Source organism: Elephas maximus, chromosome 23 (assembly GCF_024166365.1).
Source record: "Elephas maximus indicus isolate mEleMax1 chromosome 23, mEleMax1 primary haplotype, whole genome shotgun sequence".
In the NCBI taxonomy this organism is placed as follows: Eukaryota; Metazoa; Chordata; class Mammalia; order Proboscidea; family Elephantidae; genus Elephas; species Elephas maximus.
Genome location: NC_064841.1, coordinates 33348095 through 33365109, shown reverse-complemented (window position 1 = coordinate 33365109; position 17015 = coordinate 33348095). Strand labels below are relative to the sequence as shown.

The 17015-nt window shown below is 38.6% G+C and overlaps 1 pseudogene; it reads left to right on the top strand.

Annotated features, from left to right (window-relative positions):
• The first annotated feature begins 15247 nt into the window (after positions 1-15247).
• On the top strand, positions 15248-16697 carry LOC126066236 (suppressor of SWI4 1 homolog; annotated as a pseudogene).
• The last annotated feature ends 318 nt before the right edge of the window (positions 16698-17015 follow it).

Below are 17015 nucleotides of genomic sequence, written 5' to 3'. Positions count from 1 at the left end.
TCTCGTAAGCATCAGAGAATATTTTCTTCTCTGTTTAAACTATTTCTTAAGTTCTTATAATAGTCGTCTTATACAATATTTGTCCTTTTGCAACTGACTAATTTCACTCAGCATAATGCCTTCCAGATTCCTCCATGTTATGAAATGTTTCACAGATTCAATGTTGTTCTCTATCGATGCATAGTATCCCACTGGGTGAATATACCATAATTCATTTATCTATTCATCTGTTGATGGGCACCTTGATTGCTTCCATCTTTTTGCTATAGTAAACAGTACTGCAATGAACATGGGTGTGCAAATATGTGTTCTTGTAAAGGCTCTTATTTCTCTAGGATATATTCCAAGGAGTGGGATTGCTGGATCGTATGGTAGTTCTATTTCTAGCTTTTTATGGAGCACCAAATTGATTTCCAAAGTGGTTGTACCGTTTTACGTTCCCAGCAGCAGTATATAAGTGTTCCAGTCTCTGCACAGCCTCTCCAACTTTATTATTTTGTGTTTTTTGGATTAACGCCAGCCTTGTTGAAGTGAGATGGAATCTCATTGTAGTTTTGATTTGCATTTCTCTAATGGCTAATGAACTTGAGCATTTCCTCATGTACCTGTTAGCTACCTGAATGTCTTCTTTAGTGAAGTGCCTATTCATATCCTTTGCCCATTTTTTAATTGTGTTATTTGTCTTTTTGTTGTTGAGTTTTTGCAGTAACATATAGATTTTAGAGATCAGCCGCTGATCGGAAACGTCATAGCTAAAACCTTTTTCCAGTCTGTAGGTAATCTTTTTACTCTTTTGGTGAAGTCTTTGGATGAGCATAGATGTTTGACTTTTAGGAGCTCCTAGTTATCTAATTTTTCTTCTGGTGTTTGTACATTTTTAATAATGTTTCGTATACTGTTTATACCATGTATTTGGGCTCCTAACATTTTCTCTATTTTTTCTTCTATGATCTTTATCATTTTAGATTTTATACTTAGGTCTTTGATCCATTTTGAGTTGGTTTTCTTGATGGTGTGAGGTATGGGTCTTGTTTCTTTTTTTTTTTTTTTTTTTGCAGATGGATATCCAGTTATGCCATCACCATTTGTTAAAGAGACTGTCTTTTCTCTATTTAACAGACTTTGGGTTTTTAACAAATATCAGAGCTCATATGTGGTTGGATTTATGTCTGGATTCTCAATTCTGCTCCACTGGTCTATGTAACTGCTGTTGTACCAGTGTTGTACCAGTTTTGACTACAATGGCACTATAATATCTAAAATCAGGTAGTGCGAAGCTTCCCACTTTGTTCTTCTTTTCAGTAATGCTTTACTATTTCAGGGCCTCTTTCCCTTCCATATGAAGTTTGTGATTTGTTTCTCCATCTCATTAAAAAATGTCACTGGTATTTGGATCGGGATTGCATTGTAGCTATAGATCGCTTTGGGCAGAATAGACATTTTTACAATGTTGAGTCTTCCTATCCACGAGCAAGGTCTGTTTTTCCACTTATGTAGGCCTCTTTTGGTTTCTTGTAGTAGTGTCTTACAGTGTTCTTGGTATAGGTCTTTTACATTTCTGGTTAGATTTATTCCTAAGTATTTTATCTTCTTAGGGGGTATTGTAAATGACATTGATTTGGTGATTTCCTCTTCGATGTTCTTTTTTGTCGGTGTAGAGGAATCCAACTGATTTTTGCACATTTATCTCGTATCCTGATACTCTGCTGAACTCTTCTACTAGTTTCAGTAGTTTTCTTGAGGATTCCTTAGGGTTTTCTGTGTATAAGATCATGTCATCTGCAAATAGAGATACTTTTACTTCTTCGTTACCAAACTGGATGCCCTTTATTTCTTTATCTAGCCTAATTGGTCTGGCTAGGATCTCCAGCACAATGTTGCATAAGAGTGGTGATAAAGAGCATTCTTGTCTGGTTCCTGTTCTTAAGGCAGATGCTTTCAGTCTTTCTCTGTTTAGGGTGATGTTGGCTGTTGTCTTTGTATAAATGTCCTTATAATGTTTTTTTTTTTAATGTTTAGGAATTTTCCTTCTATTCCTATTCTGCTGAGATTTTTTTTATCATGAATGGGTGTTAGACTTTGTCAAAAGCCTTTTTTGTATCGGTTGATAAGATCGTGCGGTTCTTGTCTTTTGTTTTATGTGATGGATTACATTGATTGTTTTTCTGATGTTGAACCATCCCTGCATACCTGGTATGAATCTCGCTTGGTCATGGTGAATTATTTTTTTGTTATGTTGTTGAATTCTACCGGCTAGAATTTTGTTGAAGATTTTTGTGTTTAAGTTCATGAGGGATATTGGACTGTAACATTCTTTTTTTGCAGAGTCTTTTCCTGGTTTTGGTATCAGGGTTATGCTGGCTACATAGAATATGCTTGGGAGTATTCCATCCTTTTCTATGCTCTGAAATACCTTTAGTAGTAGTGGTGTTAAGTCTTCTCTGAAAGTTTCATAGAATTCTCCATTGAAGCCGTCAGGGCCAGGGCTTTTCTTTGCTGGGAGTTTTTAAATTATATTTTCAATCTCCTCTTTTGTTGTGGGTTTATTTAGCTGTTCTTCCTCTGTTTGTGTTAGTTTAGGTAGGTAGTGGTGTTTCTAGAAATTTGTCCATTTTCTCTAGGTTTTCGAATTTGTTAGAGTATAATTTTTCATAGTAATCTGATGTGATTCTTTTAATTTCAGTCGGGTCTGTTGTGATATGGCCAATCTCATTTCTTTTTTGTGTTATTTGCTTCATCTCCTGTTTTTCTTTTGTCAGTCTGGCCATCGATTTATTTAATCTTTTCAAAGAACCAGCTTTTGGTCTTGTTAATTCTTTCAATTGTTTTTCTGTTTTCTATTTCATCTAGTTCTGCTCTTGTTTTTATTATTTGTTTTCTTCTGGTGCATTAGGGTTTCTTTTGTTGCTCACTTTCTATTTGTTCAAGTTGTAGGGATAATTCTTTGATTTTGGCCCTTTCTTCTTTCTCTATGTGTGCATTTATTGATATAAATTGATATCTCAGTATGGTTTTTGCTCTGTCCCAAATGTTCTGATAGGAAGTGTTTTCATTCTCATTGGATTCTATGAATTTCTTTATTCTGTCCCTTATTTGTTCTATAATCCAATCGTTTTTGAGCAAAATGTTCTTCAGTTTTCATGAGTTTGCTTTATTTTCCCTGACTTTTCTGTTATTGACTTCTAGTTTTATGGCTTTATGGTCAGAGATGATGCTTTGTAATATTTTGATGTTTTGGATTCTCTTAAGGCTTGTTTTGTGGTATAATATGTGGTCTATTCTAGAGAGTGTTCCATGCATGTTGGAAAAGAAAGTATACTTGGATGCTGTTGGGTGGTGTTCTATGAGGTCAAGTTGGTTAGCCGAGGCATTTAGGTCTTCCATGTCTTTATTGAGCTACTTTCTGGATGTTCTGTCCTTCACCGAAAGTGGTGTGTTGAAATCTTCTACTATTATTGTAGAGCTGTCTATCTCACTTTTCAATGCTGTTAGAGTTTGTTTTTTGTATCTTGAAGCCCTGTCGTTGGGTGCAAAAATATTTAATATGGTAATATCCTCCTGGTATATTGTCCCTTTTATCATTATATAGTGTCCTTCTTTATTCTTTGTGGTGGATTTGAGTTCGAAGTCTGTTTTGTCAGAAATTAGTATAGCCACTCCTGCTCTTTTTCGATTGTTGTTTGCTTGATATATTTTCTTCCTTCTTTTGAGTTTTAGTTTGTTTGTGTCTTTAAGTCTAAGGTGTGTCTCTTGTAGGCAGCATATAGACTGATCTTGTTTTTTTTTTATCCATTCAGCAACTCTCTGTCTCTTTATTGGTGCATTTAGTCCACTTACATTCAGCATGACTATAGATAGGTATGAGTTTAGTGCTGTCATTTTGATGCCTTTTTGTGTGTGTTGTTGAGTTTCATTTTTCCACCTATTTTTTTGTGCTGAGTAGTTTTTCTTTGTAAATTGTGTGTTGTTCTTTTTCACTGTAGTTGATTTCTATCTTGCTGAGTCTTTATGTTTTTCTTGTATTTTATTTTGCTGTGTGGGATTGTTAGTCTTGTTTGTGTTTACCTTAATATTTACCCTATTTTTCTAAGTTTAAACCTAACTTGTATCTCCCTATATACCCTTGATTTCCTTTCCATATGGAAGATCTATGCCTACTTTATTTAGTCCCTCTTTATTGATTTAATGTCATCTTTTACATAAAGACATCACTGATTCCCTGTTCTGAGCATTTTTTTAAATCATGTTTTATTTTTATATTTTCCCTGTCTGGGTTGATATCTGGTTCCTTTGCCCTGTGTTCTAGTGTTGGTTTGATATATAACATTATTGATTTTCTAACCAGAGAATTCCCTTTAGTATTTCTTGTAGTTTTGGTTTGGTTTTTCAAGTTCAGTAAGCTTCTGTTTATCTGGAAATGTCTTAATTTCACCTTCATATTTGAGAGACAGTTTTGCTGGATATACAATTCTTGGCTGGTAATTTTTCTCCTTCAATTCTCTATATATGTGATCCCATTGCCTTCTTGCCTGCATGGTTTCTGCCAAGTAGTCCGAACTTATTCTTATTGATTCTCCTTTTTAGGTGACTTTTTGCTTATCCGTGGCCACTCTTAAAGTTTTCTTTTCATCTTTGGTTTTGGCAAGTTTGATTATAATATGTCTTGGTGATTTTCTTTTGGGATCAACCTTGCATAGGGTTCAATGAGCATCTTGTCAGGGAACTTTTCTGCCAACAAATCTTCAACAATTTTTTCTTATCCCTCCCTGTTCTGGTATTCCAATCACTTGCAAGTTATTCTCCTTGATAGCGTTCCACATGATTCTTAGGGTTTCTTCATTTTTTAAAAGTTTTTATCTGATTTTTCTTCAAATATATTGCTGCTGGAAACCCTGGTGGCATAGTGGTTAATAGCTACAGCTGCTAACCAAGAGGTTGGCAGTTAAAATCCGCCAGATTCTCCTTGGAAACTCTATGAGGCAGTTCTACTCTGTCCTATAGGGTCGCTATGAGTTGGAATCAACTCAATGGCAGTGGTTTGGTTTGGTTTTGGTTTATATTATTGCCAAGTGTTTTATCTTCAATCTCACTAATTCTCCCTTCCACTTCCTTAATTCTGCTCCTCTGACTTTCTATTGAGTTGTCTAATTCTGTTATTTTATTGTTAATCTTCTGAACTTCTGATTGCTGTTTCTCTATGCATTTTTGCAGCTTATTCAATTTTTCATTATGTTGTTGAATAATTTTTTAATTTCTTCAGCTGCTTTATTTGTGTGTTCTTTGACTTGTTCTGTGTGTTGCCTGATCTCATTCCTGTTGTCATTCCTGATGTCTTGAAGAGTTCTGTCTATTAATCTTGTATTCTACAGCTGGAATTCCTGGAATACACCTTCATCTGGAAGAGTCCTTGATTCTTTGTTTTGGGATTTTGTTGAAGCAATCATGGTCTGCTTCTTTACGTGATCTGATATCGACTATTGTCTCCAAGCCATCTATAAGTTATTGTATTACTTTATTTTACTTTTGCTCACTGTGTCCTAGTTTCTTGATTTGTTTCATTTTGATATACCCAAATAGGTTACTAGAGTGAGCTAACTTGATTATTGGAGCCTTTGAAGCACTAATGTCCTGCCACCAAATGGCTAGAGCTGTTACCAGGTATATGAGCCTAGGAGTCCATTCACTATTCTTGTGTAGATTCAGCTTAGGTGTCCTCATAGTTGGTTACATTGTGTGTGTTATAGGCTCTCACCTACTATCTTAGAGGAGCAGTGATGATGGGTGTATGCACAGGTTTCTGGTAGCAAAAGAAGGCCACACTCTGGGGAAGGCAGGCAGCTGACAACCTTCCCCCAAGTGTCTGTGAGGAAGGAACATCCTTGTGCACCCTGGTGGGTGGGCTCTGCAGCTGTACCATAGGCACCCAATGCTTTTACCTGTAAGGGCCGGTAGGCACCGCTTATTCTTGGGGCCCTTTCTGGGATGGATAGGTGGCATGGTTGGAGCCTCCAGCCCTCAGGCCCCTGCTGTGGGTACGTGAAGACCTAGTTCAATAGGCAGAGCAGTATCAAACATCCAAAACCTGCATCTCCACTGCACAGCTGAAACAGTTACAGTCAGGCCTCAAACAGATTCACCCTTGAAATATAATAGCCAGGTCCTATCTGGTGTAGTGGAGCCAGGTAGACCCATGCAGGGGTGAAAGACAAAGTCTGTGGGCCGCTTGTGCCTAAACTGGATCCGCTTCTGCTCTGAGTTTCCAGAATATTTTTCCCCCATTCTTAATTTGTTCCTTCTCCAAGGCCAGAAGAATGGCTCAGGAAGTGCAGCAGGACCTATCTCAGGCCCAGGGAAATCAACTGTTAATGAAGCTGGCTGGGGCAGAGGGAGGAGGGATCAGATAGATAGGAAAGAGTTCTTTCAAAAGGAGGAGCTATTAGACCTACACAATAAATTAGACAAAATCACTTATCTTGTGCCAAGAGCACTGTTTTATCTCAGATTCTAGAGGCATGTGTAGCCTGTGTGCAGTGGCTGGGTCCCCACCGAGATTGCTCCATGGTGTTAGGGCTGTGCCCCGTGCTTGCCTTCTTTTGCTGAAACTGCCGTGTCCTAAATGCCACAGCCCGCCCAGCTGCAGTCATGCCACAGGGTCAGGGGTGCGCCACTTTACTTCCCTTCTTTTGCTGAAGCAGCCATGTCCCCAAAAACTACCATCAGCCCTGCCATAGTTGTGCCAAGGAATCGTGGCTGAGGTGCTGCCATGGGCTTGGCAACTCCTCACTGCTTCTGCTCCGACTCTCCCTCCCCCCTCACTCAGTCCAATTTCTTAACTTTGCCTTTTATGCTCAGGGTTCCTAGCTTGTCATATATATAATCAATTCACTTGTTATTTTTGGTCTTTGTTGTAAGAGGGATCACGGGAAATGTCTGACTACTCCACCATCTTGGCCCTGCCTCTCTTTTAATGTTCTTACCTTATAATTTTATCATCTCTAATTTTGGGGTATGTTTCTACCGAACTTTTTCTCCAAGTTATGTCATAATTTTATGCCTCACCATACATTTATTAATTTTTTGAGGGGAGTGCACTTAGGATTGTGAGTTTTACATTAACATCTCAATTTTGTTATATTTCTTTAAAGAGTCTTGAACTTCATACTGACTGTTAAATTATTTGCAGATCATTTCCAGACTTATTTTAAAGCTATTTTAGGGAGTACATAGAGCAACCCTTTACTCTAGTGATAATTTAGCCCTATTTCTGAAGCTAAGCCTCCATACATTCAACGAGGTCTCTCCACTTTGACTGGAGGAAAATCAGACTAATAATGAGCCCTTTGTGAGTATGAGGAATTGTTCAGCTGGTAATTGTTCTTTTTCTTGTAATTGTTGTTTCTCTCAGTCTTCTATGTTTCACATTGTTGTTGCTGTTGTTAAGTGCTGTTCAATCTGCTCTTACTCATAGTGGCCCTATGTACTATGGAAGGAAAAACTGCCTGGTCCTGTGACATCCTCACAATTGCTGTTATCTTGAACCCATTGTTGCAACCACTGTGTCAATTCATCTCATTGAGGGTCTTCCTCTTTTTTGGCTGACCCTCTACTTTACCAAGCATGATGTCCTTCTCCAGGAACTGGTCCCTCCTGATAACATGTCTAAAGTATATTAGAAGAAATCTCACCATCTTTGTTTCTAAATGAGCATTCTGGTTGTACTTCTTCTAAGACAGATTTGTTTGTTCTTCTGGCAGTCCATGACATGTTCAATATTCTTTGCCAACACTGTAATTCAAAAGACATCAATTCTTCTTCAGTCTTCCTTATTCAGTGTCCAGCTTTTGCATACATATGAGGCAACTGAAAACACCATGGCTTAGTTCAGGTGCACCTTAGTCCTTAAAGTGACATCTTTGCTTTTTAATACTTTAAAGAAATATTTTGCAGCAGATTTGCACAATGCAATGTGTCATTTGATTTCTTCACTGCTGTTTCCATGGGTGTTGACTGTGGATCCAGGTAAAATCCTTTACAACTTCAAAATTTTCTCCATTTATCATGATGTTGCTTATTTGTCTAATTGTGAGGATTTTTGCTTTCTTTATGTTGAAGTGTAATCCATACTGAAGGCTGTGGTTTTTAATCTTCATCAGTAAGTGCTTCAAGACCTCTTCACTTTCAGTAAGCAAGATTGTGTTATTTGTATATCATAGGTTGTTAATGGGTCTTCCTTCAATCCTGACGTCACATTCTTCTTCATATAGTCCAGCTTCTCAAATTATTTGCTCAGCATACAGATTGAATAAGTATGGTGAAAGGATACAACCAGATGCACACCATACTGACTTTAATCCACACAGTATCCTATTGTTATGTTCAAACACCTGCCTAAGTACAGTTTCACATTAGCATGCACAAATTGGCATTCACCCAAAGACTTAAAATCCTTATTCAGATTTCTGAAACACTTTCGCTTATAACTCCCTGCTCTCAGTCACTCTGCCTCAAAATTCTAGCCACTGTATTCACCCCAAGGTCTGATCTCTGTTTTCTCAACTCTTCAGGATTAATAGGCCATATTTGATATTCCTCTCTCTGCACCTCAGTCCAACAGTTATCTCCAAGTACAGGTCATTCTAGGACTCACTTGTCTTGTTCTTTCCTAAAAGATCACAATGTTGACTGCATTTAATTTAATGCCAGGAAATGGTCGTTTTTAAAATTTTTTTTAATTTCTTAGTTGTTTATCCTAGGGAAGTAATTCCTGAATCTTTTACTTCCTTATGACTTGAAGCACAAATCTTTCAGAATCTCTGAATTCTGAAAAATAACAACAACAAAAAGTTTTAAGACTGAAATTAACATAGTAAAATATTGTTAAGATTTGGCATAGTAGGGTTTTTAGTTCTGGGATGTTTGTTGTATAATACTCAAACTTTTCTCTATTGCTTGAACATTCTTGTTGTTTTTTTTAAATTAGTTTAGTGAAAGTAGAAATAAGAAAAATTTAGAAAATTTTGACAAGCCAAAAGAAGAAAATATTTTTTTTTATTATATTAAGCATCCATAATTCTACCACCCAGAAACAACCACCAAAAAAAAAAAAAAAAAAAAGCCTAAACCCATTGCCATAGAGTGAGTAGATACCAACTCATAGTGACCCTACAGGACAGAATAGAACTGTCCCATAGAGTTTCCAGGGAATGGCTAGCAGATTCCAACTGCTGACCTTCTGGCTAGCAGCCCTAGCTCTTAACCACTGCACCAACAACAAGGGTCCTGAGTTGCTATGAGTCGGAATCTACTCGATGGCACTGGGTTTACTGGGTTAACCCCACAAATAATACTTTTTGTATTTATTCTATAGTTATGTATGGGGGGAAATGAGACAATACTCTTTTTTTTTTAAAAAAAAACCATTTTAAAAACTGTTGTAAACATATTTACACAGCATTAAATGTTCCTGAATGACATTTTATTGTATATCTGTAATATCTTCTATTTAATCAATCCTCTCTTCCTAGAAATGTAGGCTGTTGAAATTTCCATTATTTTAAATAAAATTTTAATGAATATTTGATTATGTGTATTTTTTATGCATACCCATGAATATTTACTTTAATTGTATTCATATAAGTAGAATTTCTGGATCAAAATTTTATACATTTTTTAGGTTTTAAAATGTATTTCCAGTTGCCCTCCAAAAAGATTATATTGAGTTATATCAACAGAATATTAGAATGCCCATGCTCTCAGAGCAGCATTTATTATTATTATTATTTTTAAATGTTTAATAGCTTGTAAATGGTATTTTATATTCTATTTACTTTTGGAAATTTCTCTTTCAAGTCTTTTGCCTGTGTCTTAACTAGATGTTTACCTTTTCCTTATCATTCTTTAAGATTTCTGTATTAAGAACATTAACTTTCCTCATATGTTGTAAACATTCCCTTCATGCTGTCATTTGCCATTCAGTTCAGTTGAGAGTGTTTTTAATGTCCTGAATTTTACAAAGTTAAATCTATTGGTATTTCCCTTTATATTTTCTGGCTTATATAATTAATCACTTACATATTCCTTAGCATTTTTGTTTGATTTTATGTTTAAATATTCAACCCATATGGAATTTATTTTGGTATACTTTGGCATATGGTGTTAGGAACTGAATTCTCTTTTATTATGGAATAATTACAAATAGTTGATCAGCCTTTTCAAAAGCATTTACTGAATAATCCAGTTTTAATCTGTTAATTTGAAATGTCAACCTTTTCGATATTTAATTCTTAAATATACCATTTATGAATTTTCTGTCCTCCTATATTCAAGTAAAATAATTTCTTTTTCCACAAAAAGATATACTTCTAGTAAAATTATGAAAGAACCATAGGAACAAGTTTCTCTATAGTTACAACATGTTGAAAATTTTAATGCAATTGATATAACTCGAACTACTGATTTTCTTATTTCACTTGTCTTAGAATTCTAGTCTACTCTTGCCTAGAGAAGAAAAAACATATTGGAACATGATCTATTGATTCCTGGCATTTAGAATCATGATATTCAAAATCCCAGGAATTTGAACTCATAAGCAAAATAATTACTTTGTACCAAGCACGAAGACTTAGTCAATATTTACTCTACGTTGGCTAAAATCTTAATAGGAAACCACAGGTCTGGAACATATTATCCTTGATATAAGGTGCTGAATGTTATCATTCAAGTGATTGAAATCTCAGTTTTACAACTTGTCTATTCCTTCCTTGGGTCAGAGAAAAGATACGAAAATTCAGGAATCATTATCTAAACTTTTTATTCTATCCTTTTTTTCTCACGTATGAGTACTTGCATTTCTTACATTCTCCCTTCTCAAATTACGTGTAATTAGACTGTTATTGCCATGGCAGAGTACATGTAAATATTATCTCTTCGTTGGACAAGGCTTACCGAACCTTAATATCTGCATCTATTTTTTTTTTTTTTTAACTTAAAAACCCAGTGCCGTCGAGTCATAAGTGACCGTATAGGACAGAGTAGAACTGGCCCATAGAGTTTCCAAGGAGCGCCTGGCAGATTCGAACTGCCGACCTTTTGGTTAGCAGCCATAGCACTTAACCACTACGCTACCAGGGTTTCCTTTTTTTAAGTTATTGAGCTATAACTGTATACAATTCTACTATTTGACAGAAACTTATGGATGATTTGGCTGAATCCTTCCCAGAGAACACTTTTCAGTCCTTCTCTTTCTAGACCACTAGAAAACTTAACATTAACTTCCCATTACAGAATTTCAATACCCACAAATGTAGAGAGAATAGTAATAATGAACTACCATATGTCTATCACCCAATTTCATTAATTATCGGCATTCTGCAGTTTTTGTCTCCAATAGCTTTCCGTACAATGGCATCTCCCTCCTTTCCTTCCAGTATAACACACTCTCCTAGTTTGCCTGTCTCTCTGGCTGCTCCTTCCCAGCCTTCTCTTTTCCACGTAGGTTTCTCCTTGAGCTCAGCCATTCCCATGGCTTTATTTATTATCTGTGACCAGCCCCTAAATTCATATGTTCTGCTCAGATTTATTTCCTTAGAAAAATGAAATTCAACATGACCAAAAATGAACACATCATCTTTCATACTTTCCTCAACCCAGCTCCTCCTTCAATATCTCAGAAACTGATGTATTCAGCCTAATATTCATAGCATAACATATACATGTTCCTTGATAATCCCCTCTTCCATAATAAGATATCAAAATAGTTAACTTATTTCCTAAGCACTTCTCAAATGTGTCTACTTTCAATCTCCATTGTTAATTTCTCTGGACCAGAACTAGCCAATGAAATATAATGCAAGCCAGACATATAACTTTAAATTTTCTAATAGTCAAATTAAAAAAGTAAAATGAAAACTTCTTTTACAGAATGTTATTTAATTCTACTCAAAATATTAGCTTTAATGCTTAATCAATATAAAATATTGTTAATAAAATATATGTTTTTAAAATTTTATTACTAAGGCTTTAAAATCTAGTGCGTATTTTGCACCTACCCACAAATTTGCACCTACAGCACGTCTTAATTTGGGCTAGTCTCATTCCAAGTGCTCAATAGCCACACTTGACTATTGTCTACCATACTAGAAAAGGCAGATGCAGTCCAAGCTTTGATCATCTCTTATTGCAGCATCTGCTAAGGCGCATCATACATACCTTCTTGTTCTTCTCTCAGTTAGTTCTTCATGGAGGAACCAGAGTCAATTTTTTCAGCGTAAATCTGTCTTATGACTGTCAGCAAAAAATCCTTCAGTGACTTCCCATTTTTTTCTTTGGCTAAAGTCTGAAACTTTCAATATAACCTATGATACATTCTGTGAACTGACTCCTTTTTACTCTCCAACTTGTGTAATGTACTAAACTTCTTCCATTTCACTTTTGGAAATGCTTGGGATATTTTTGCTCCTGCTGTTGTTAGGTGCCATCAAGTTGATTCGGACTCATAGTGACCCTATGTACAACAGAGTGAAATACTGCCTGGTGTTGTGCCATCCTCACAATCATTGCAATGCTTGAGCCCCTTGTTGCTGCTACTGTGCCAATCCATCTCATTGAGGGTCTTCATCTCTTTAGCTGACCGTCTACTTTATCAAGAATAAAGTCCTTCTCCAGGACTGGTCCCTCCTGATAACATGTCCAAAGTATGTGAGATGAAGTCTCCCCATCCTTGCTTCTAAGGAGCATTCTGGCTGTACTTCCTCTAAGACATGTTTATTTGCTCTTCTGGCAGTCCTTGGTATAGTCAATATTCTTCGCCAACACCATAATTTATAATTTGCTTTTATCTATCCTTAATTCTTAGCTTAAAAAGCTTAAGGGCCACTTATTCACAGAAATTTTCCTTAATATTCCCTTCATTCCTTCTTCAGATTAAGGTAGGATCTTAATAGTCTTACAGAACTCAGTATTTTTTCCTTCCTAGCAGAAATTATTTATGTTATTATTTGTTCAATGTAGGCCTCCCATTCGAGACTATTAGTCGCTCTTGTTCATCTTTATCTCTTCAGCACCAAGAGGAGTGCCTGGTATTGAATAAATATTTGTTGAATACATGAATTTGACTCTTTTAATATTATTCATAGGAGCTCTGGTGGTACAGTGGTTAAGCATTCACTTGCTAACCAAAGGTCTGAGGTTCGAACTCACCAGCTGCTCTGTGAGAAAAAGATGTGGCAGTCTGCTTCTGTAAAGATTTACAGCCTTGGAAACCCTATGGGGGAGTTCTACTTCATCCTATAAGGTTACAATGAGTCAGAATTGACTTGACAGCAGTGGGTTTGGTTTTTTGGTTTAATATTATTCATGAAAGAGAGAAGCCAATCCCACTAATTGCAATCACATTTCTAGTAGTATAAAGATAAAGAAAATAGTTATTCTTATTTTGAGTTTGGTGTTTTAGATATACTTGGATAAATCAGTGAAATTAAATATACACATGCAATAAAATAGACAACATGCAATTCATATGTTATAGTGGAAAAAAGTGGGTGTATTTGGTATTTTAGCTAAACCTTTCAACCTTTTTATCCTCAATATTAGATATAAAAACTTATTTTTTAAAGTAATTTTTGGCAAACAGGCATTTAAATCCATACAGACGGTACCTTTTAAAGAACCGTATTTGAACTCCCCCAGAAAATGCTCTTTTATTTACTGGTAAAAAAAATAAAGATGGCATGCATCTTTTTCAATTGTTTCCAAATATAATTATAGGTACTTCTATTCTTATATACAAAAGTAACCTACATGTTAGAATTCATTTGTAATATCTGCTCTTATGGGGTAACTCTACTCTGTCACATGGGGTCACTATGAGTCAGAATCATTCATCAGCGCCTAACAACAACAACAACTTAGCTAAATGAAACACTTTACCTACATCAGTCGGCGTTCTTAGTCATGGACTACAGAAACTAACCCAGGCAAGGACAAGCAGAAAACAAATCAATTGGAAAGATAGCAGCGTGTGAAGCAGGGTGTAAATAGGAAACAGCTGGCACACTCGAAACATTCAATTTAAGAGAGTTAAATGAAAGGACTATTTACAAGGTGTGGGTAGTCGACAGCACTGGGTTAGGTAGGGCCAAGGGAAATGACATGGTATTGAAGCAGCCCAGGGCTAGCAACAGCTGAGAGCCACTACTACCAGAAGACCTGAAGGAGCAAGGGTGGCTGGACTCCATAGACAGTAGGCAAGGACCACCTCATAGGAGAAGGACACAGCTAACCTGAGGTGATTCGGCAGCAAGGGAGCCAATTCGACCTCATTTTCTTCCTGTTTGCCACCTTTCCTGCTGAACCTGCCATTAGCCAAACCCAAGAAAGGATAACTTTTCCTATTAATGTAGGGTGTTTAAATGTTGAGGCATGAGAGGAAACCAAACAAAATCTAAAGGTCAACATCTCCATCCTTGATTAAGGAGAAGAGGGAGGAGTGGATTTGGAGAGACAAACAGAAAATATCCAGCATAGTTAGGTAGCTCTCAAAATCCACAGAAGCATTGAGAACAAGGCACAGAAAAAGGGTGGCAACCAAAGGAGGCTAAAGAGTTAAGAATACAAGTAAAGTCACAGCACAAGAAAATTCTGGTCGTGGTATAGTAGATTAGAACTCTGCATCCATTGCAACTTTCTGGTAGTGTGCCATCTTATATTGTAGGGGCTAGAAAACTAAACAATCCCCACACTTGCCTCAGTTAGGGTTCTGCGCATTAGATACATTCATAAAGATCTGCAAAACAGGAGAAAGAGGGTATTTGGGGGCCATTTTCTACTTGCCGGCAAAGTCATACAGATGTTAGCTTTTCTTGCAGTTGGGTTCTAGTGTTCAAGTTCATAGGTTTGGGAGGGCGTTAAGAGACAGTTGACTAAATGAAAGAAGCCAGACACAAAAGGCAACATACTGTATCATTCACTTTATATGCAATGTGCAGAACAGAATGCTAGTAGGGTTACTTCCCAAAGGCATTTTGCATTAAAAAAAAGGAATGAAAGTTGGAACAAAAGAACAAAACACTTTGGGGCTTGGTATTTCAGGGAGAAGAATGGTCAGGCACTAGTTATCACCTAGAATGCATTCGGTTTCACTAGAATATCTCGAAAAGAAGCATGATAATTATGTCACAAATGGTAAATTCTGATTTAAAAGAATTAACGGTAAAGGGCTACTCATGACTACATATTACAGAATATAGTCATGAAGCAGCAAACCTCCGTTCTGGCACCTGCCCACCTGCCCCTCCTGGTGCTCAACGGCTTCCGCCCCCATGGCACACAGGTAAAGCTCATGGACACTGTGTTCCAGAACCCGCTCCCCTCCATCAACGTGCACAAGGTGAACTTGAGCACCACCAAGTGCTGCCTTCTCATCAATTACAACCCTGTCTCCCAGGAGCTGGACTTTTGCCATTATAGCATGAAAGTCACTCCTGTGGGCTCCAAGTCGCGACATGAAGAAGCTTCTCCAGGAGAAGTTCCCCAACATGAGCCTTCGGCAGGATACCAGAGAGCTGCTGGCCACGGGCGCCGGCTGTCAGAGAGCAGAGACTGAGGCAAGCCGAGCTGGCCCAGGCCGCCGCAGGCGCGGGAACACGCAAACCAACCAGAGCGCCCTGGGGCTCACTGAGCTCTGTCCTAGGGTGACGCTGCAGCTCTTGAAGATCCAGGAGGGTGTCGGGTAGGGGAAGGAGCTGTTCTGCAATTTCGTGCACAAGACGGAGGAGGGGCTGCAGGCCATCCTGGCGGCCAAAGAGGAAAAGCTGCGACTAAAGGCCCAGAGGCAGGACCAGCAGGCCCACAACGTGCTGAAGCAAGTAGGAACAGAGAGAGGCCCACAACAAGAAGAGCCCGGCGGGCATGAAGAGGTGACAGGCAGAGGCCCAGGGGAACCTATGAGGGGGACTGGAGACCTACCAGAGGCTAGGGGGCTGGCTGCCCTGAGAAGGAGGATGAAGCTATCTCCACAAGGTGGTGGGCGAGGAGCCTAACCAGGATATGTTCCCCAAGCTGGCAAAGCCGAGACAGTCCTCGGGGCCTCCACGCAAGAAGCAGCGGGTAAAGTATTGGAGGTCACACCAAGGCGGTGACCGGCAGCCTCCAGAGCACAAGGGCAGGTCCTGCAAAGCCCAGGCCAAGCTGGGGCCCAGAGGGGTTGCCCGGGGCCATTTGCAGGGCGAGGCGCAGCCGCCCAAGAGGGTGGCTGAGCCTGAGCCTCATTCAGCAAGGCCCACGGCATGCCTCAGATTGGAGCCCAGAGACGCTGCCCTGGGGCTCCTGTGGGTTCCAGGTGAGGCCTTCGGTTTCCTTTTAAAAAGGACCTGTTTCCCTAACTTCACCCTCACCCCCACAATAAATGACTGACTTCCCCAAAAGAGAAACGAACAAAATCCTCTCCCTTCCTTTCTCCAGGGAATGCCCGTAGCCTGCAGCCCCCCACCTTCAGGAACAGACACCCCTGCCAAGGGCAGGCATCGAGCATGAAGAACGGGGGCGCCAGGGTCTTGGAGACCGTTCCCCTGTTTTCGGGGGCCAGCCCCTGGACCTTCACCGGGCTGCAGGGTGCAAGCCAGCAGCACCAGCGGATAGTTCACTTGAGGCATCTGCAGGGGGAGTTGCCCAGGCCGCCACTCGGCAGCCCTCGGCCCTAGGACGCAGGTGTTCGCAAGAAGTTAGAATTGCATAACGTCCTAGAATGAATCCTGGCTGTTAAATGACACATTCCTGTACGCAAGTAAAAGTGAATTTTACATAATTATTGCCTAACATAACAGGAAATTCAAAAGTAGGCTGTTTCAGGGTTGGTTTAACTCAGTAGGTTAACAGTATCAGTTTTATTCCACTTCTGTACAATTCTGGCTTTCCCTCATGCTGTAGCTTGGAAGATTTCCTCGGCACCCACTTCAGTAGGACCAAGGAAGAAAGGGCTTCTTCTCATAAGTCTGTCTATTTTTACTGGAGATAAAAAC